The sequence below is a fragment of the Ceratotherium simum genome, chromosome 24 (genome assembly GCF_057802395.1).
Source record: "Ceratotherium simum simum isolate JZ-2026a chromosome 24, ASM5780239v1, whole genome shotgun sequence".
NCBI lineage: Eukaryota > Metazoa > Chordata > Mammalia > Perissodactyla > Rhinocerotidae > Ceratotherium > Ceratotherium simum.
This window is the reverse complement of record NC_141923.1, coordinates 22,779,544-22,801,865: the sequence shown is the minus strand read 5'-3', so window position 1 is coordinate 22,801,865 and position 22,322 is coordinate 22,779,544. Positions and strand designations below refer to the sequence as shown.

General features: G+C 44.9%; 1 protein-coding gene across 2 annotated transcripts in view; it reads right to left on the bottom strand.

Moving 5' to 3' along the window:
- The window catches only part of STON2 (stonin 2), a 137,857-nt gene extending 116,124 nt beyond the window's left edge, over positions 1-21,733 (bottom strand). For both annotated transcript variants that reach the window (XM_087448093.1, XM_087448094.1), the window contains exon 1: positions 21,608-21,733. The gene's annotated coding sequence lies outside the window, so the exon portion shown is untranslated. The remainder of the gene's footprint in view (positions 1-21,607) is intronic.
- Between the last annotated feature and the right edge of the window lie 589 nt (positions 21,734-22,322).

The following is a 22,322-nucleotide window of genomic DNA, read 5'->3' as shown; positions in this document are numbered from 1 at the left end:
GCTGGGACAACGTTTTATTTTGTTAGGTTACCTGTGCTATATAATACCAAAACATAATTCTTGCTTGGTTAGTGATCCAATAGAGGTTATTTAAATCTGAGAATTCAGCCATCTTCCTCTTCTATCTCTTTGTCACACATATTCAACTAGACAGCTACTTTGAAAATCTCTGCATCCACTAGTTGGGTTTTGAGGCTACTGGCAAATGCTATCCAGGCATCTGTTTGGGATCTATATGGAAACATCTTAAACTAGATCCCAGTGCCAATTCCAAACCCCAAAGTAAGGCCTCAGCTTTTTCCTGATCAAGGACAAGCATCTGAAGGTCAAAAAGAAAACTAGGAAGAAAGGAAGAAGGGGAAAAATAAGACTATATGGATTCTATGTATTTCTTTAGAGCTTTCTTCTAAAACAAGAATCAACAAACTTACTGAGCATCTACTATGCACTCAGAATGGTGCACAGTACAATGATACAAAATAATATCAAACATGGTTTTATACTCTGAAGCCCTGTCACAGTGGGCTACGGAAATCACAAAAGTTTAATCAGGAAGTTAAAGTAACCATGCTACTTGCTTCATAAATTATCAGAATAAACAGAAGGCTGGAAGGCCTGATTACCCTATGACAAAGACCTAAATCAGATTAAGGACTTGGAACATTACTTCTCTTCCTCCTTCTTGCAAATTCTTTTCCTTTGTGACGGAACAGAACATGAACAGAGTTCACTGGAAAACAGACACACACACACACACACACACATATACACTCACACACATTTTAATTAACAGGTGCCTTGATGTTCCTGGAAGGGAAAAGCAGAGTGGCCCTGGTAGTTTGCTCTTCCGATCTTTTCACCATTTTTTCTTTCATTCTTTCATTTAAATACTTCATTCTTCAAAAATAAAAAGAGACTGAACATGCTTCTATTTGAAATTGGTGAACAGAATGGACATCCCAGCCTCAAGTCAACCTATATGAGAAAGAACTCCAAAAGGAACATATGTCATATTTCAACTATAGTCAGTATCCACAATTCTCCACAAACTAACTCCCCCCTATTTCTCTCTATCACACACACCATTATCTCCTATCCCTGGATGTCTGTTTTTGCCCCCTCTAAAGTCACATTACTTCTGTGTGTGTGTGTGTGTGTGCGCGCGCGTGTGTACACATGCACACATATATATAAATACATACACATATACATATAAATAAATACACATATACGTACATGCATACATATATGTATATCCCAAGGTTATAATTACAAATATTCTATTGTTTGATTTTCTTCAAAATAAACAATCCTGATGGTTGTGCTATCCAACAATTCCATCATTCAGATTCCACATTCAGAGTCAAGGATCTAAGTCATGCTTGGCTTAAAAAACAGGCTGCCTCTGATCTTTGGTGCATTCCTGAGGCAGTGACCCTGAATGACATCCCTAGGTACTTGAACAGTGCGTCACATTCAGTGAATGACCTTGGTAGGAGGTCAAGATTTAAAGTTGCAGAACACTTTCTATTACCTTGAACTTTTAGAAGGTACTGGCTCACTCCATCTTGGTAAACTCATCTTGGCTTACTTCAGCTTCATATCTGGAGAGGGATACTAATATTTTGCCTGTACAAAAGTAGAGAGTTGGGGCCAGCCAGATGGTGTAGTGGTTAAGTTCGTGTGCTCTGCTTCGGTGGCCTGGGGTTCACAGGTTCAGATCCCCGTCTCAGACCTACACACCACTCATCAAGCCATGCTGTGGCAGCACCCCACATACAAAATTGAGGAAGACTGGTGCGGATGTTAGCTCAGCAACAATCTTCCTCAAGCAAAAAGAGGAAGATTGGTAATAGTTGTTAGCTCAGGGCCAATCTTCCTCACCAAAAAAAAAAGTAGAGAGTTGATGTGGGTGACTTCTTTTCATCTACATTTTAGAGCCATGAGTCTATCACTCTGGATGCCCTATCATGAGACTGTCAGCATCCTAGGAGTCTATAGGACTCTTGTGGGTCCCAATGGTGGCCATATTTCCTGGGCATAACCCTAAGACTTTCCAAGAACCTTAACAAAATATTATTATTATATTTCACTGACACTAAGATGCCATAGATTGTAAAATGCATCTAATTTCAGAGATTATAAAATATTTAAAAATATGTATATATTTACATATATTTCTTAGAATCAATGAAATATATTCTTATTTTTATACCAAATATTTACCAAAAATTACAATTAGTGTATATTTCCAGGATGCAAAGAAGTTCATGGATTATCCCAATTCATTTTTATATTAACCCTGAGATAAGTAAAGCAGATATTTCTCTCACTTGATAGATAAGGGAACTGGCTCAGCGAGATTACTTGATTAGTCTAAGGTCACACAGCTAACCATGCCCGAGTTGGGACAGGATCACAAGTCTCCTGACTCTAAATTCTGCACTCTTTCTACTACACCACATTCTGCCTTCCAGAAAATAGGTGGCAAAAGAAGAGAGTGGCAATGCTCTCACACACTGGGCAGTGTGGAGGCATACTGTGAAGCTCCATCCAAGTTCTAGGACCCTGTGACTCCAAATGGACAGAGAAGAGGAGGGAACCCATGGTAGGGAGTGCTGCCAGGCTCTGGCCTTCAATACAAGGGCAGGCAGGAGGCAGAGGTCCTGGACCAAGCAGGCCTCTCTATATCTGGCCACTTGGAAACAGGAAAAGAGTTTGAATGGGGCTTTTCTCCATGAGATTCTTTGAATCCCAGGCTTGGGGGGGGAAAAAAAAAAAAAAACATGAAAATGCTGCTATAAACTCAGTAAACACAGGAGCAAATATCCTGAGTGATAACCCTGTCAACAGGAGAGGGGCAGGTACCAGGCATGTCATAACAAGGGCAGGAATTTCCTGAAACCACAGGAAATTTTACAATTCTGAATAATTATTAAATGAGATAACGTGGGTGAGAGTGCTCTGTAGACTGCAGAGCATTATTCAAAAAGTAAGGTCTGCACAGCATTGTTATCAAGTAGCAGAATGTGGAAAGGGGTAAGGGCCTTGAGAACAAGGTCAGGTGCTTTGGGGATCTCCCGGGGCTACCAATCCTCTGTGGCTGGTGGGGGAGGCAAAGGCACAGGGAAGGGAAGCAGCTGGAGTGGCTCTCCCTTTATTAACAGTGATGCCCACAGACCGATCTCCTACCTCCCTCGCCCTTGTCCTAAGCACTGTGCCTGTGCAGGCTCACTTTGTCATCCCATAGATGAGGCACATCATCTCCTCTGTTCCTCCCACCAACCTTCCGAAGTAGGTACTGTTAGTAATATCACCATTTCAGAGATGACAAAAGCTGAAGCTAGAGAGGTTAAGTAACTTGATCAAGGTCAGAGAGCTAGAACAGTCAAGTGTCGCTTAACAACAGGGATATGTTCTGAGAAATGCATCGTTATGCGATTTCATCATTGTGCGAACACCACAGAGTATACTTACACAAACCTGGATGGTATAGCCTGCTACGCACCTAGGCTATATGGTACTATTCATATGAGATCACTGTCATATATGTAGTCCATCAGTGACCAAAACGTCATCACGCAGTTCATGAGTGTACATGGTAGTGCTGGGATTCCAACCAAAATCATTCTGACTTCGGAGACTGTTCTCAGACAAGTCATTGACTCATTCATTCAGCCAACCAACACGGATTAAGAGCCTACAATGTGCCAAGCCCTGATTCTGTGCTAGACGGTAGGGATGGAGAAATAAATAATATAGAATCGAGAAAGGCCAATTAGCCAATGGCTTCATCCTCATGGAGGACTTCAAATATTACTAAAAATGAAAGCTCACATTTAGTCACAGGAATACACTGAAAGGATTGAAAGATGGGCCTTCTACAACCTTAAATTCATGTCCCGTTACCAAATCACTCTGTATAGAGAGTTCAGTGAATACCATTTATAACTCCTACAGTTATCTTGTGTGTAGCAACATTATATTACATTGTGGGTTTATAAGTATATGGGCATACATTAAAGGTTTTAATTTGGTTAAATGCAAATATACAAAAAAGGTCATAATATTTTTCTAACCCTCTCTTGGAACTCCTTCAATCTTTAATATACTGGGACCCTCAGAAAAAGGAAGGAACAGAGGTTTTTCCCCACCACCTCTATGAGGCCCTGAACTTGAATGACAGCACGGGTTACTATGGAGGACGATCAAAGGTCACAGGGATGGGGTGGGGTGGGGGAGCCCAGGGAGGTTTCCCAGAAGAGGCTATATCGAACCTGGGTCCTAGGAAAATGAACAGCACACTGATTCAGAACACAAGCTTTGCAATCAGGCAGGCCAAGCCCCCACTGTCAACTGTAATCATGGGAATGTCTCCTAAACTTGTCAACCTGAATTTCACCTAATAGTTTCAGAATTTCTTGTAAGGATGCAAAAAGATGCTGCATGTAAGACTTTCAGCACAGTGAATAATAAATGCGCCATCAATGTTATCTATTACTATTAATATGTCTCCTAATAAAGGATGAGTAGGAGTTAGCATGGCAAAGAAACAAGGCAACAACATGCTGATCTCATTCCTGTGGTCATGGCATTCAGGAAGTGAAAGTGGAAAGAAGGGGGAGATCTTAGAAATTTGGGGAAAACAAGGAAGTAGTGGTGTGAACTTCTGTGTGACACAGGAAACAGCCTGGCCAGCTAGATGCAAAGCATTAGTTGGCCTGGAAATGCCTAGTGAGAGAAGCTACCGGAGGCAGGGATACCACGTTGGACAACTTTGGGACCCCACCTGCATGATCATCTATGTGAGCAATGTCCGTGGAGTGTGTATTGCACAACCTGTGCCGCTGAAGGCAGCAACCTGCCTGGACGGGTGCTCCAAGGGTCCCCGAACAGCGGACACTGCTCCTTATAGGTAGCAGCCAAGGTGTCCCACTGCTGGTGTGTCCAAATCAGCTGGGCTGTCTCAATAAATAGGGGGCAGTAGTGTGACCAGAGCTGTCACCAACCTCTTCAGTCCATATGGAAACCATATCTGAAGGAGTGTGGTGGTGACCAGAGAGTCTGGGATTATCCCAATTTATCAGTCCAGCTGCAGGAACACGGAGCCTTCATTTTAGAAGCTCCTGCCAGTGCTCCCTATACCAAGAATAACAAGGATTAGAGGAAAAGAGAGCTCTGGTCCACAGATCTCAAGCTTGGTGGGTAGCTCCACAATGAAGTTAGCTCAGCGCAAACTTGTCTAGAAAAACACAGAACTTTATTCCCCAGGTAGATGACAGAGAGAAAAACTATTTCCCCATCCTTCTTTCTTTCGTAGAAATGAAATTTTCCTCTTGGGATGAACTGCCAACTCCCCTTAACTCTTTCCCTGCCACTCCAGTCTTCAGTGTCCCTCCCTCCCAGAAGCCTTCGCCAACACTCCATCCCCCACACCCTAACACTCTCACAGCGCTGTTTTGCACAACTCTGGGAGGTGCCATTCACATAAGACGCAATGGGAACTGTGCCCCCTTATCTGAACGCTGCCCCTGGAGCTGTATAGCCCAGCAGCCCCGAAATAGCACACGCCCTCTTATCCCACTGTCCACACTTAAGAAAAAGTAGGGAAATGTTAATGTTCAGGAGAAAACCTTGACTGGGAAAGAAGATGAAAGTAAATGCCTATTGCCATAGGAATCCCTGGGGTTATTCTTCATTCAATAAAAGAAACAATAGTGATAGGAAAAAGCAATTAAGCTGGGGTGATTAGGAGAATGGTTGCTGAATTGAGGGCAGAGAAGGTCCCAGTAAATATCCTAAGGAAATGAGGAGTGTGGAATTAATTGGGAGTGGGGATGGGAAGTGAGTTTTAATTTGGGATATGTTGTGATTCAAGGATTATGAAAAGGAGGGTGGATACAGAAAATGCACATTTGGGGCCTAGAGAAAAATTAGGGATAAAAAGTTAGATTTTAGAGTCATGCAAAAAAAAAAAAAAAAAAGATGATATAGGAAGCCAAGGGAATGAATAAGTTATCAACAGAGGAAGTAAAAAGATAGACAAAGGAAGATGGCGATTCTTGGAGCATGCCTACATATGGGGAAGGGGCGGAGGTGAGAAGGAACAAAGGGGCCCCCAAAGTGACAGAGCCAGGTGGGTAGAGAAAAAGAGAAAAAACAGAGGCCTCTAGGGTCACAGAAGGCAAGACAAAATTTTCAAGAAGGTAGGTTTCTCTAGTGTCAAATGCTGTAGAGAGACATTACGGGGGCTCGGATAGTCACTGATGACCCTTAGGAAAGTTAGCTGGAGGGTTAGCTCCTTGAGGGTGGTCCATGCCCTTTCTCGCAGAAAGGAACGAGCATTTGTGGGATACAGTAAAGCAGCTGGACTGGAAGCCCGACTGCAAGGAGTTAATAATAAGCCATGATTGCAGTTTAAAGTTTAATGACTCTTAATACAGTTTTGTAAAAAAAAAAAAGTTAGCAGCATGCACATTATTAATCCAAACTACAAGCATCTAGTACTCCAACAAAATACCTAGCAGGTAAACACTACTTGCATGGAAACTTTTTAGCATGCCTTTCCACCTTGTTTTAGAAAGACTAAAACTGGGCCTGAGATTTACCAACAAAACACCTCTTGAAAAACCAATAAAACCTCTAAGGACTATAAAATCTCACCTTAAATTTGTTTTCTATATAGAGATTAATACTCTATCATTCTCAGATTGTACTTTAAAAAGAGAAAAATAATAACTATAGCAAATATCTTTTGGCTGCTTACTCTGTAAGGAACTGTGCTGAGGGCCTTACACGCATTATCTCATCTAAGGTGCTACTGTGAATGTCTATTTTCCAGGTGAGGAAACTGAGGCTTGGGTCAGCTAACTTTCTCAAGGTCACACAAGCAGTAAGTGGTGGAGCTAGGATTTAAACCCAAAATATATCACAGATCCTCATAAGGAGCGACTTTCACATCCTCAATATAATATTCCATTACATCACTGACGTTTGTTTTTTTTAATTAGAAAAGATTTTTAAAAATAGGAAATCATGGAACAAATATACAGCCCACACAGGGACCAGATCACAGGTTCCAAATGATGGGTCTTTGTCTACTAACGGATCCATCTGATCGGTTCCCCTAAATGAGGGTGGCCAATGCTACACAGCCAAGGAAGGACAAGGGACGCATCACTGAAGGCTCAGACTCCCAGCTAAGCCCTACCAGATCCATACACGAGAGACTGCCTGATCTGTGATGTTTCTCCCTCTTCTACCTTCACTGGTCCCTATTTCTCTAGAGAAACGGTGGTAGGTTTGAATGTGTCTTCAGCTGGGTTCCTTAAATAACCCTGAAGCCAAGCTTCTACGCCAATGCTTTATAGCTTTCCCAGGGAAGCTAGAGTGAGAGAAGAAGAGTAATGAGGCAGCAAAAGCAAATATAAGATGGAGTGGGACTGGCCATGGCTTCATAAGGAACATAGCTTCTTGCTCGGTTATATGGGACATCCACAGAGAGGCCTGTGAGGAACTGCAGCTTCTCAAAAGCTTCCATTGGAGGAAGTGGTGCTAGGAGAGGGAATGTATCTTCCAGCTCCTCTCTGTTCCTTTTTTCCCATTGGTCAAAGTTCACTCCATGGTGACCCGACTTCCTTACGCTTTTGGGGTGTATCATCTGGCCCCTTCAACAGCAGATGGGGAAGCCAGATGCCACAACCTGAAGTGTGGCACTTATGAGTCCAGAAGTGGTGGAAAGAACCTCAGCATGGCCTTGGATGGCAGAATGGTAGAGCCCAGCAGAGCTGGTCACGACAGCAGCCCAGAGACAGGTGGGGCTGAGAAGATCTGAGGTGGTGCCTAAGAGGTAGCCAATACAGGAAGGCTAAACTTAGATAGGAGTCAATGCTTGTATACAATCCCACATATGCAGAAAATAAGACAGATGGTCTATTAGGTCTTTTTGGACTCGGGGCTATTTGTGCTCATTGAGCTTCTGCAGGTTCTTAGACTTCTGACTTTCACAGGACATCATCCATTCATTTATTCATTTCTTCATTCACTCAATAGCATTTATCCAGCAACTCCTATTCCTAGGCACATTCTAGTGAAATTCCAGGGATAGGGAGAGGACTAAGACCCAGACCCTGCCTTGGAGAGGGAGACAGGCAAATAAAAGACAAGCATGATAAGGGCTACCCTCAGAGAACCCAACAGCGCCACGAGCACACAGAGGAGTAGTACTTGCCCAATCTTGGGGTCAGTGAAGAATAACTGAGGGAAGGTGATACCTGGGCAGGGGCTTGAAACATGAACAGAAATTAGTTGGGGACAGAGAAAAAGGACATTCCAAGTTGGCAGTATGGCATCCGTAAGAACAAAACAGGACAATACAATATGGTCAATTAGAGGGTGCCATTTTACTTAGCCATGTTCAGACCGTTGTGTTAACATGCAAAACCACTGTTTGTTACCAAAAAGTGTGTGCAACAGGCATCCTTGAATCTTCCATTCATCCCCAGACCTCCCCGCTACCTAATCCCATTCCTGAACATCTCTCATCACTGACCCCAACCCTGGAGTAGGTACCAGAGATGGAGTGGGATCTGGAGATAAGAGTAAGACACGGTGTGAGGGGACAACCGGGCTAAGAAATAAGGTTCAAGTTCAGAAATGGGCTGAGATTCAGGGTTAGCGTTAGGAACGAGGCGAGAGGCAGGGATGAGGTAATGCAGAGCTGGAATGAGGATGTCTGTTTTGTACATGACTTAGAACCTTGAAGTGTAATAATTTTTTATAAGGCCCACACTCAAAACAATTGTAATAAAATGTAATATGTTCACACAGTCTAGGAGATGAATGAAACATGTTGTATTTTCTGAACTGTAGGTAATTCGGTTTGACTGAAGCAATGAGCCAGAAGGAGAGTAGTAAGACCAGAGGCTGGAAAGATCAGGAGTCAGGTCAGACAGGGCCTTGTAGGCCATACCAAGAAGGTTGCGTTTTTCCATAAAGGCAATGGAGATCAATTAAACAATTTTAAATGAGTAAATGACAAGATTCAAATGTATTTTAGAAAGCTCACTCTGGAAGCAACGAGGAAGGTGGACTGGAGGGTGGGAAGTGATTAGGCATTGCAAGATGAAGGATAAAGAGGAAGGACTTTTTTATGAGCCATTTAAGATGTAAGATCATCAAGACGTGGGGATAAAGTTAATTAGGGCTCATTTAGATTGAGGGAGTAGTGTCGTGGTAGGTGGATAAAAAAAGATCCTTGGAAAACTGGATAGATTTTTGTGCCATTCACCAAGATAAGGACTTCAGGGGGAAGAATGGTTGAGGTAGGAATATGGTTAGTATGGATATGATGAGTTCAGTTAGACCCAGTGAGTTTGATGGGCCTATGGGACATGTCTATAGAGCCTGTTAAATAGACTGGTCACGAGCTCAGAAGAGAGATGAGTGTTGACAATACAGATTGACAAGTCATCGGTAGCCACAAGTTTGGATTAGGTTACCCAGAGCGAATGTATAATATGAAGAAAAACAAGAAACAACGGTGGGAAAGCCAACACTTACAAGTTGGGCACAGGATAAACAGCCACCCGGGAGTTCACTATAAATGCCTTCTTCTGGCACCATCATGGAGGCCTGGGCCAAACTCAACCTTCCATTGTAGGGAAAATCAACCTGGTTCACTTAGAACCCAAAGGAAAACCAGGTAAAAGAGACATTAGTGTTCACTTCAACTACTGAACCCTTCAGGTTATATCGAGTTCACGGAGCTCTGCATAGGCTCAAGGACAAGAGTGAGAATAGGAAGCATCAGACAGAACTGTGGGGGTTGTGTATTTCTGGATTTCTAGCTTTCCAGCACTTGAAGAAATGAAACTTTCTTTACCTTTCTGCAGCATGGGCTTCTGTGGGTGCACCCAAGATGTTTTACACATTTGTACTGATACTTCCACTACATACACATCGTCCATCAGCAAGAGTTCTCTAGTTAGGGCCAAGGCCAAGATATACAAGCCAAACTCGAATGCCTCCCACTAGAACCAGTTCTTAACCTTTTTAAAAAAAGGTATGGATCTCTGGATCTCTTCGAGATATAATTTAAGCCAGAGACCCCTGTCTCTGGGAAAATACACACACACGCAACATTTTAGGGGCTTCACAGACATCTTTCTCAAAGTCCCTCCATGAATCCCCTCCGGACTCCCTGTTACAAGCTCCACCCTAGAACAATTTATCTAGCTCACATCACTTTCAGACCTTTCAAAACAAAACAAAATCATCCCAGAGGAGCACAGCCGAAGGAAGCCAGGCACTGTGGCTTCTCCTGACCCTGAACTGATAACTCCTTATTTCCTTTTCAGTAATGCGGAGGATATCTCCCTCCTTCCCTTTTCTAAGAATCCCCCCCCCCACTCTCCCCCAACAAAGCAGACACACGGGCATAAAACCAAAACAATCCAGACAAACACTTGAGCTCAGGCTGCAGCGGTGGGCCTCCCGGCTGCAGCTGCAGTGAGGCTGGGCTGATTAGGACGGTATCCTTGTGAAACAGGCCTCTCCCAAACGAGAAACAGCCCAAGTTCATGGCTGCTGACTGAAGGCAGGGGCACGTGGGTGTCTCCAACTGCCAAGGACAGCTCCAGGAACGGGGACACACTGGGTGGGCTTGGCACAGTGTGAGAGTCAAATAAATATCTGTTGATTGAGGGCTGGCTGTGTTTTGGTAGAGCGGGGTCTTGGGTTTTGATGGGTGACATGCACTGTTGACACCCTGTACTTTTTTACAGATTGTAAATTTAGAGAGCAGCTATATTACAAAGTGTTACCATTTGTAGGACAAAATAATCCTCACAATATAATACGTGAGCAACTCAGCACCTTTAAATGGTGACAAGTCACCCACCTCCACAATCCTAGTGTATTCCCTCCTTTTAATTTTTCTATTTTATATATAAATACATATTTTTTCTATATATATTTTTCTAATTTATATATATATAATAAAACAAATACACGCTCACAAAGGAAATTTGGAAAATATAGAAAAGTATTCTGAAATGATTTGATTTCTAAAAATTCCCTTTGCATACCCCCTTTCAGCTTCCCAGGGACACTTCTATTGTTTAAGGGGGAGGCGTTCCTTTTGAGGGGGAGACGCTGTCACCACAGACAAATGGGACAGGATCCCTTGACCTTGTGACTCCTTGGGCTCTCACCTCGTGGCTAACAATTCTTTATTCTATTGTTTTTTCCAAGTTGATGGAAATTTCCCACAGTTTATGCCTATTCTCTTTACTTCCTCAACCTGAAAGATCAGAAAGAAAAATTTAATCACTGGAAGCTATTTCTTATTAATTTTTCTGCTTTGATATTTCTAATGTTTTCTTTCAGTCCCCACACCACCCACCTCCATCTGGAGAAGGTTTCTCAAAAATTCTAGCAGGGATTTAGAAACCAACCACACCGTTACAGAGATTTGGTCCCGCCACCACTAGTACTATTTCTTTTGGAAGAGGTCTCACTGGCAGTAACTCTTGTAAAACAGAAAAGCCACAAATTCAAAGCATATAAACCACAAATGCAAACACAGCAGACATACTAATTAGAGAATTGAGAGGCAAGACTTCAGAATTTGATTCTCCATATATCTAGACTCTTATTTAGCTTTGAGAGTGAGACTTTAAAAAAAAAAAAAAAAGATTCGGGGGCCAGCCCGGTGGTAGTAGTTAAGTTCAAGTGCTCAGCTTCGTCGGCCTGAGGTTCGCAGGTTTGGATCCCGGGCACAGATCTACACACCGCTCATCAAGCCATGCTGTTGCAGGTGTCCCACATAAAATGGAGCAATATGGGCACAGATGTTAGCTCAGCAAAAAGAGGAGGATCGGCAACAGATGTTAGCTCAGGGCTAATCTTCCTCCCCCCCCCAAAAAAAAGAAACAGATTCAGAATCATATTTGGTGAGTGGAATCAAGTGTCTTACATGCATTTTCCAACTGAGTCTAAAACTTGAATGTAAAATAGTAGGGAGGATCAGTTTGTTAGAAAAGAGTGAGAACCTTCTTAGCTGGCTCAGAGTATAAAAAGCATACACAAGGTTAGTGTATATAATATTGAAAGACTGTCATTGCCAGGGATATCCATTTTTTCCGAACTTTAGTTTTCAGGTCTCTGAATGCTTGTGCACTGTGATTCATGTACCAATTGCCACATACACAGGCCAGACTTGATCTTTGGCTGTAGTGTTTCAATTACAGAGGAAGCATAAGTGGCTGACGTGTGTGGAATTTATTGCAGTGTCTCCTTGACCTCTCTCTTTTTATTTTTAATAAAAAGAAGGAAAATACTAGTGGTATGGGTTAAATTAAAATGTGGTTTTCAGTTCAGGGAAAATTCAAAGGGCTTTAAAAATGCGTGAGCTGTCACTGCTCCTCACTTCTTACACGCTGGCACGAACAGTGAGAATTTTACAGTGACAAAGCGATTAACAGTTTCATAGCATTAATACTCGTGTACTACTGAGCCCTCAAACCTCTGAGAGGGGCATTTTTACCAGTTCCCATCTCAAGATAAGGAAACCAAGTCTCAGAGAGTAAGTGGCATGCCCAAGGGCACAAGGCTAGGAAGAGGTCAAATGGTATCTGACCTTCATCTATTGACCCTGAAGTCCAAGCATGACAGAACCCAAAGGATGAACTATCCGAAGAAAACACCAGCATCAAACAGGTCCACACTTCATTTTACACTGGAGAAGCAAAGAAAAGAACAAACTAGAAAACGAGAGCCAGCTTCACTTTTCCACTGGAGCTGGAATGCCCCCTGGTTCAGCCCTAGGACTCCTCCTCTTCTCAGGCTACTTTCATTTCCTCAAGGCCTTAGATCCCACCTATAGCCAGGGACCACCACAGAGATGTTTCCTGCCCTGACTTCTCACTTGACTCCGCTGATGCCCACCGAGCACCTTCACTACAACGTCCAACAGGCCTCTCAAACTTAACATATCCAAAATTGAACAACTGCTCTCCCTCCCCTAAAACTACTTCCCCAGAAGGCTTCCCCAGCCAAGATGGTGGCAGCTCTATCTTTCCAGGAGGCCCCGTCCAAAATATCAAGTCATCCTGGACTTCCCTCTTCTTCTTACACTGTTTCTCTCATGTTCAGTTTACAAAAGGCCCTTTACAATATATTTCTCATATGATTCTTCAAAATGGCAAACTCCCCTAGTACATTTAATAAGATTTCATTTGCATGTAACTCAATGTGAGTACCTCTACTAATGCAGTTAGGCGAGCTTCATCTCTCATAGCACTGTCTACCTACATACGATGATGTTCACCTGTCACTTTATCTTTATGTGCTATCTGATAAAGACTTATATACCACTTCCCCTCTCCCAGACATTGATCTCAAAGTGCTTGACAACTCATTTAATTAAATAACTCATGTAATCCTCATAAGAACTCTATGAAGTAGGTACTATTATTATCCCATTTATTTAGATAAGGAAACTGAAGCACAGGGATGATGCCCGAGACCACACAATTCAAACCTAGACAGTCTGGCTCTGGAGTCCATGCTCGTAACCACTTCACCATGCTCCATCCATGAGACATACTTTTTCCCCCTGTAAGTGCATAAACGAATCCACACTCTTATCTGGCTTTCTCATGGCCGGGACCCACCTCTGCCAAGTGCCCGGCCAGGACTGGCCATACATTCTCCATCCTCTTCATGGGAAAGAGGCAACCCAATGACAAGGGATCAAAGCCCCTGTCCCAGGAGCACTGTGCTGTGACCACCAAGTCTAATACGTGACGGCAAATGACTCTGACTCCTTGGAACTGCTCCCCCAAGGGCTGCTCAGGGATCAAGAACTGAAAGCCAACCAACAGCAGAGCATGTGAGCCCCAGGGCCCAGAGTGTGACGGATGGCGCAGCTGGAGGCGCTGCTGCCGGGGGCACCACCCACCTGTGCCAATTAGGCTGATGGGGAGTGACTGAGAGACGTGCTGAACTCACTCAAATAGATCCCCACCCCTCACCTCACCCCCTTTGTAGATGTTACTTGATAACAAAAATATTAAAAAGGAAGAAGTAGGGGAAAGAAGAGAAGGAAGTGTGCTTCAAGAGCTCTGCTGACAATGGGAACTGACAGAGCGAAAACACGGACAGTGTTTCCGACACAACAGAGATCCGACCAGGATCTCTGTGGGTGCGGCCACAGTGGACAGATAGCCCCTGTTAACTCTTTCGAGCACTGTTCTCTTTGTTTCCAGATACAGTGGTGACTAAGGGCACAGCTTCTAGAGCTAAGAGACTACAAGAGGGGTTCAAAGCTCAGGTCTACACAACCTTTGACACACGACTTAGCCCCAGCCTCCGTTTGTCTCATCTGTAAAATGAGATACCACTATTCCCTGGCCTCACGGGGTTGAGGTAGAAATGAAGTGAGATAATGTGGTGTCAACCGCTAACAGAGGATCTGGAACATAGTAAAACTGAATGATTGATAGCTATTGATAGTGATTTTGATCATTTCAGTAATAAAAGTTTTTCATACTCTTCAACTGTTCAGAGTCTAAAGTGGAAGGAAACATAAGGACAAGGAGTGATGTAGAAAAATTAATATTTTACTAATATTATTATTAATATTTTATTAATTTTCCCACAAGGGCAGGAAAATACACAAGTAAAACTGTATTTTTGACAGCTCTAGGTTCACACAATAGATAACAACATATAACTGAATAAGCTCACTGTCTACGGATTGCCCCAGCCTTAGCCACTTAACCACGGCATTATAATTTTTCTCTTGTGAAAACTTAAGTCAGGGGGCTGGCCCGGTGGCGTAGTGGTTAAGTTCGCACTCTCAGCTTTGGTGGCCTGGAGTTTGCAGGTTCAGATCCCTGGCACGGTGCTACACATGACTCATCAAGCCCTGTGGTGGTCCCATATACAAAATAGAGGAGGACTGGCACGGATGTTAGCTCAGGGACAATCTTCGTCAAGCAAAAAGAGGAAGATTGGCAACAGATGTTAGCTCAGGGCCAATCTTCCTCACCCACACACACAAAAAAGTCAGGAAAGACAGACAAACATATTCAGTTTTTAAGCAAACAGAAATAAAATCTGTTTTCATTTAAAAGCATCTCACTTTTTTTTTAAAGCAATTAGCTAACTTCAAATGGCAGCCAATGGAGTGATTCTACCAAGCTGGTGAGGGTCTGGTGTCTCACTTCAAAGTTCAGGCAGACTGAAAGCCACTGATAGTCCTGCTACACTGGGCATTTGGTTGGCACTTGGCATGAAAAGTGCTGAGAATGGCATTTCATTCAGATAGCATGTGTGCACAGACCCACAGCACTAAAATGGTCTCTCTTTCAATGAAAGCCTGGGTTAAGCCTGAAAGAGAAGGGTGTAATTATCTCCCAAATTAAAATTAATGAGGACCTTTTGGGGCTACAGTTGAGGGCCCATGGAGGCCATCAACTAATAGTAGATGGAGAACATCCTAACTAGATGACAGGAGGCCCCAAGTTCTTAGTGCCACCATCCCTATGGAGATCTGTGAAGCAACTTAAGCTGGACAGCAACAAACATCAAGGGAGGTGGGAAGAGGGAACGCAGAAGTGCCAGGGGACTCCTGCATGACTTTAAACAAGTCACTTGACCTTCCCAGGTCATTTTGCAAGTGGAGAGAGATTGACTGTCTGCCAGTTTGACAGAGTTTATGATGGGATTAGATTTTATTTATAAAGAGCTTTGATATCCTTAGCTCCAAAGTGCTTTCCTATTAATAAAATGAACGTGGTAAGAAGGTCAAATTAGAGTCGTTACTCATCTGCTAATGAATCACCTAATTCGTCAGGAGGTGATGCAAGCCATCAGAATATTCAGATCAGATGGTCAGATGGCAGTCAAGAAAGGAAGACGTTAAGAACTCATCTAGCTCAGACTTCCCTTCTCCTCTCCTATTTCATCCCTTCACTCCAAATACGAGAGTCTGGCCACAGACCTGGAACAGCCTGTGCTGACTATCAGACCACAGTTCACTTAGGTCCATGCCCTAAAACCCGATACTCCCACCTCAATCCTACTTCTACCTCCTGTCCAGTGCAACTGCTCCTCCCTGAACCTTCCCAGCCCAGCACAACCTCACAGAGATTCCCCATCTCTGAATTCACAGCACTTGATGCCCCCTTTGATTATGTGCACACTGTTGCCTTCATTGTTGTTTAACTATTATTAATTTTGCATAAATATGATGCCCTTTCTCTCTAAGACTAGAGGCTGTGTCAGAAGACTAAGTGTTACAATTCTCTGAATTCCTCATAACATTTTCTTCAGAGCCTTGCACCCAGAAGATACTCAATGCCATTTGCATGAAGCTACCTTCCAAAGATTTTACCAGGCCATTAGCAATCTGCAAAGTAGCTTCACACTCACTGTGACTGAATATCACAAAGAACACTGACCATCTCTTGCCTGTTAGTGAGGCCACCTCAGGGCACAAGTCTAAGTTAGTATGGGGCCAGCTGGGGTACACAATGAACAAAATTATACACAATCAACAAAAAATTCAAAGGACTTTAAGTTTTCAATCTTGCCCTTCTATTATCTCTCTATAAAATTTTGGCCAACTGTTTCTTAGCTATCGTATTTCAGAAAGACAGCAATAACACTAGAAACCTACCTCCTGAAATTGCTAGAGATGTAAAAATATATATATGATACATTTATTCAATATAAATATATAGAGAGGATAGTATTTTTCTAGTGATTTGATATGTACATTTCTTAAATATCAAATTACTGGATAAATGTGATCCAATGGGAAATAGTAATACTTTCTAATGAATATGTTCAGTGTTTTAAATCCCTCCTGGCTAGTTAAGTGTCCCTTCCCTCACTGGCTCTCACTCATGTCTAGGGTTTTGTTTGCTGCGTCTTTTGAAACTTTAGACCAACTTTCCTGGGGACCCGAAATTGAGGAAACTGTGGTAGTTCACTGGAGAGTTGACCAAGCGAAGCTAGTACTAAGGTCAAGCCTGCAGGACAAAGGGAAACAGCTGGCTTTCCAAAATTACGTGGAGAGGGAAACAGACAGATCTGACTAACAGAGTTGGCCTCAGGCCTCCTAGACAGGGGTTACGGTTCTGAGCTTTCTCATCCACCTCTCAAGGTACGCAGAATCCTAGGGAATTCTCCTGTTTCAGAAAACACACCTTCCAGGTGTCATTTGTATGTCAAATCTCAATTAGGAAAAGAGACTTTTCAAATCTCACTCACTTCATTTTATAGCTTGGGCCACCATGACACTTATTTTATACAAATTTAATACGTATAGAATTTCTAGTATATTCTTCCACGCTCCAATGGACCGTTTTACACTCATCTCACCTTGAAACAAATATTGCAACCTGCTAGCCAGCACTCAAAATGTTGACCTTGAAAATATGTCATGCATTCACATGGTGTCTGTTATGCAGGCATATCACTGATTATCTGGACCCTGGTAGAGTTCAAACTTTTGCCATATCCAGGATTGAGAAAAATACAGTAAAAGAAAACAAACCCTATGTTTCATTTCTTGTGTCATGTTGTACATGCCAACATATTTTCTCCTTAACGTCCATTCTTGGAATGTTCTCTCATGACAGGAGCGGTGAGTCACCGTTAAGGAATTGTTGCGACTTGCTCCACCCATTAATAAAGCCACACCATGGGCGATCTTGGGTTCTCAGGGAGTTGTTTATCTTGGGGGAGGGGGGGCTTGATCACAATTTGCATGATCACATGGTACAGATGTTTATGCATGAAGGTGACCTCAAATGAGGTGAGAAATTTCTTGGTCTGACTACTTTAAAATTCAGCCAATGTCCACCCAGTGAGCAAACCCAGCTCCAGAACAATTTAAAACTGGGATGACAAGAAGTGTGATGGATCAGGACTGGAATACACTGACAGGCTTGAGGAGAGGTCTGGAGCGAGGCAAAAGGGTATGTGCTCAATGACAGGATGGGGAGTCAGGGCAGAATTAGAGAGGGAGGGGATAAAGCAGCACTTGTATGCTTCTCACTTGTGTGAATCCGGGATATTTTTCATTTCCTCACTATGAGAATTACATCTGTAATTTAATATAAACCTAGAGACTCTTCCAGTCTCTCTTCCAGACCCCACTGCTCATGGCCAGAGTCAGCTTTCAGCAAAACTGCCACAGGGAGAATGCTTGGACCTTCCAGACTTTTCCCTCCTTCCCTTAGGCCCTTCTATTTAGTTCTTCCCCTCCACCATGTCTTAATTTCACCCTTTAGTTCAGTGGTTTTCCAAGTGTGGTCTTTGGACCGGCAGCATCAGCATCACCTGAGCACTTGTCAGAAATGCTAATTCCCAGGCCCACCCCAGACTTACTGATTCAGAAACTCTGGCGGTGGGGCCCAGAAATCTGTGCTTCCTCAAGCCCTCCAGGTAATTCTGATGCACACTGAAGTTTGAGAACCACTGCTTTACGTATTAAAAAACGATAACTTTAAGATGAGAGAGTCTGTGCATTTTGGGAGAAGACAGAAAAAAGACAAGTCACTCAAGTGCCTAGTGAATCATTTTCTAGTAGTGGAATCTCAAGTCACGTGACAGTGAGAGAGAGAGATTTGCGGCTGCTCTATTAGTTCAGACCCCCATCATCTCTTGCCTTAGTCTCATCTATTTCAATCTCCCCACATTGCCACTAGGGATGTGTGCTCGGCCTGAAAATCTGACCAACCGTGTCAAACCCCACTTAAAATCCTTCAGTGGCTGCTCCTTGCCCATAGGATAAGGTTCAACTTCCCTGACACACGACCCAGGGCTCTTCATCATCTGCCTCTGGGACGCCTCCCTGGCCTTGTTTCCTTCTGCACCTTCCCTCCTACTTGGCCATACCTCACTGCCTTTAGGAGGCTTATACCTCTCCACACTACTGATATAACGTTTGGCCACGTGACTTACCCCCCCCCCCCGCCAACAGCACGAGAGCTGAAGTGACCTCTGCTACTTCTAAGCAGACGTTAAGTGCCATAGTTTTCTTCTGTCATGTTCTCTTTTTTCCCTTTCCCATAAATGAGATCAGTCTTGTCCCAGAAAGAGGTTGTTTCTCAAGCCTTAGTGGGTCCCAGAATGAAGACAGATGAGGAGCAGAAGCAAAAGCAACCTACACTGGACACACAGCATACATGAGAAATAAATCTTGGTGGCTGGAAGCCACTGAGATTCGGGGGTTATTTTGCCTACGATGACTATTATAGCACTTTTGATCTCCCAGATCCTCTGGAATGTCTTCTCCCCTCTGCTCTACCTTTCTTGCAAACCCACCTAAAGCCTGTCTGCACAAGAGACTTGCTCATCATTCTACACTCAGCTCAAGTGGTATCCCCTCAATCAAGTCTTTTTTCTTTCCCAGGTATAACTGATCACTCCCACCTTCTGGACCTCCTCTGGATGTTACAGATCTGTAACTATGTCCCTGGAACTGTGCTAGGGGCTTTCCATTCATTAGCACCACCCTCAGAACAACACCTCTAAAAAAACTTTTTTTGAGTCTTCATTTTACAGAGAGACTTTGGCTCAGAAAAACACAGCAATTTGTTGAAGTTTCCCAACCATCAGCCACAGGGACAGAGCTCTCACCAGGTATGGATCTGGCTCTGAACTCAGCCATCTTTCCCCTGCCCCACATGCCTTTCTCCCTCCTCCAGCAGGAAGCTTCCAGACCCTCCCACTCTGGTGGAGAGAGTAAGTCTCCTTATCAACAACTGAAAGGGCTGCTGAGTTAATTTGACACTTGAAAGATTTGCATCTGGAAGTGGGCTTCTTACCCCCTGAGAAGATAATCACTTTCTCTAAGTGGATGCACTTATTCTAAGGCTCCTGGCAAATGCACTTGGAGACCCTAGGAGAACTAGGGCATTTGCTCTGTGCACTTTTCCCACGTCCCAAGCTATGGGGGTAGTGTAGTGTGAAAAGACAGACAGATTCCTGCTGACGTCGCCCTATACAACCTTCGGGAAGGTCCTTTTGGGTTTGTCACAAGGTACGAGGTAAGTAGCAGATGGTTCAGAACTCCAAGCAGGTCTGCTACATATGGTATTTTATTTAGATTTCAAAAAGAAAACTGAATGGGGCCAAATGTTTATTGGACTCTTCAGATTAAACAAGAAAAGTGACACAGTGGCAAAGAATTGAACCAGACCACCCAGGTCAGACACAGGAAAAACCGCTTAAAGTGGGAACTGCAATTTTAGGTTTCCACGAGCTGCTGGCATTTTGTTGTGTGGTTGAGTTTTTGTTTTTTTCCTTTTTTCTCTCTCACTTTTTAAACTTTACTTGTTTGTTTAAGGGAGGAGTAGACGGTATAAGAACCTTCCAATATTTCCCCCCAAATCAGCCATACTAATGAAAGACAAGCATTCAACAAAGTACCACGATATTCTTTTCAAACAACATTCATACCAATTTTTTCAAGGGTTACAAAGCTTTTCTCAGCTATGAGTTGGAATCCATTATCTCTCACTATGCCAATGGAGCAGGTTTTTAGCCTTCAAAGGATATATTACCTTCAAATGACACCATCAGTAACATTAATAATAGTATTTCCTTTGAAGTGTAGAAAGCTGTTCAGAGCTCCAAATGGTTGCTGGGCCAGTTTGGACACGTCTGATTTACCCTTTAAAAGACCTCCCACTCCGTAGAGTAAATAATAAGAGCCAGCCTTTATTGAGCACTTAGCGCTGTCTCGGTGTTTTTCAGGCATTGGCTCATTTAATCCTCAAAACAACGCTAACAGGCAGGTAAAAAGCATTATCGCCACACTCCAGATGAGGAGAGTGAGGCGCAGAGAGCATGAAGGACCTGCCTGAGAGAGAGAGAGACAGGCAGTGGCCGGTGCTGCACAAGACCACAGTTAATGATTCACTCACAGCCCTCAGGCAGCTCCTTTCAGTAGGGGCTGCACCACACACACACACACACACACACACACACTTCAACTCTCTCCATCCCGGCGAGAGGCGGGCGTCCAGCAAATTGCTTGGCAACGCGCATTTGCAACTCCATCCAAAGCCCGGGTCCGCCGGGTGCAGGCCGCCTCTGAGCGCTGTCCAGCGGGCAGCGCGCCTGAGAGGCCAGGCTGGAGTCCTGTCTCCGGACACCCCGAAGGTGGGGCAGGACGCCAAAGCCCCGATTTCAGGTATGGGGGGAAAGGCGCCGTCCCCAGGGACACCTGTTGCCCGCTCCCACTCGGGCCAATGAAGACGTCCCGGGGACCCAGATCAAGGGGAAGACACCCGTTGGCAGTGTCTATGCATGGGTGCGGGGGTCGCAGGTGTCTTCTCCCACCCCAGCCCCGCCCGCCCGACGCGGACTCACCTCCCCCTTCCCACTCTCGGACGCCCGCGGCTTGTGGAAACGTCGCGCCTCCCCGGGCTCCCGCCGAGGCAGGCGCGGGGGCCGCGAGCGGCTCGGGGCAGCACCCGCGGCGCTAGGACCTCGCGGCCGGCCCGCCCCCCGCCCGCTCCACCTGCGGGCCCCTCCGGCGGGGCACGCTCGCCCTCCCGCTGCGGGACGGGGGCGCCGTTACCTGCGACGCCGCCGGCAGGGTCCCGAGTGCCGGCCAGAAGGTCGCCGCGGCACAGCCGGCTGGGCTGGTCCGGGAGACCCCGGCCGCGGCGCTCCCGCCGCGCTCCCTCCCGGCCGCGGTGCAGCCGCCAGCTCCCGACTCCGGGCTCGCTCTGCGCCCGCGGGCTCCGGGCGCCGCTCCCGCCGCTCCTGATTGGCCGCCGCGCGCGCCCGAGCCGCGCCCTGATTGGGCAGCCGGCAGCCGGGGCGGGGAGACGGGCCGGGCGCCGCCTGGAGCTGCGCCCCGCGCCCCCGGCGCCGCAGCCTCGCATCCCTGCTGCACCCCGGGGCCGCGACCCAGACGCTGAAACCCGGATCCTGTCCCGCTGCGCCGAGTGGGGCCGGCCGTCCAGGCACGGGGCGGAGCGGAAAGCGTCGCTGCGAGCAGCACGGGGGTAGCGGGGAGTGGGGCTCGCTTTGGAGTCTCTCCCACACCCCGGTGCCAAGGCTAGCCGGCGGGGATCGTTGCTTCTCCGGCCTCACTCCTACATGGGATTTTGACTTCGTGTTCATTTTGATACTTTTACTGTATAAAGAGCTTAGGGACGCAGGGCAGTGGTTTGTAAACAGTGGGTGCCAAATTGTGTTTGTAGACTCAGACTGCACTTTACACACCATCTCTATGTGGTCCAACCGGAGCTTGAAAAGGGGAAGTGATTTGTCCAAGGTCCTAATCA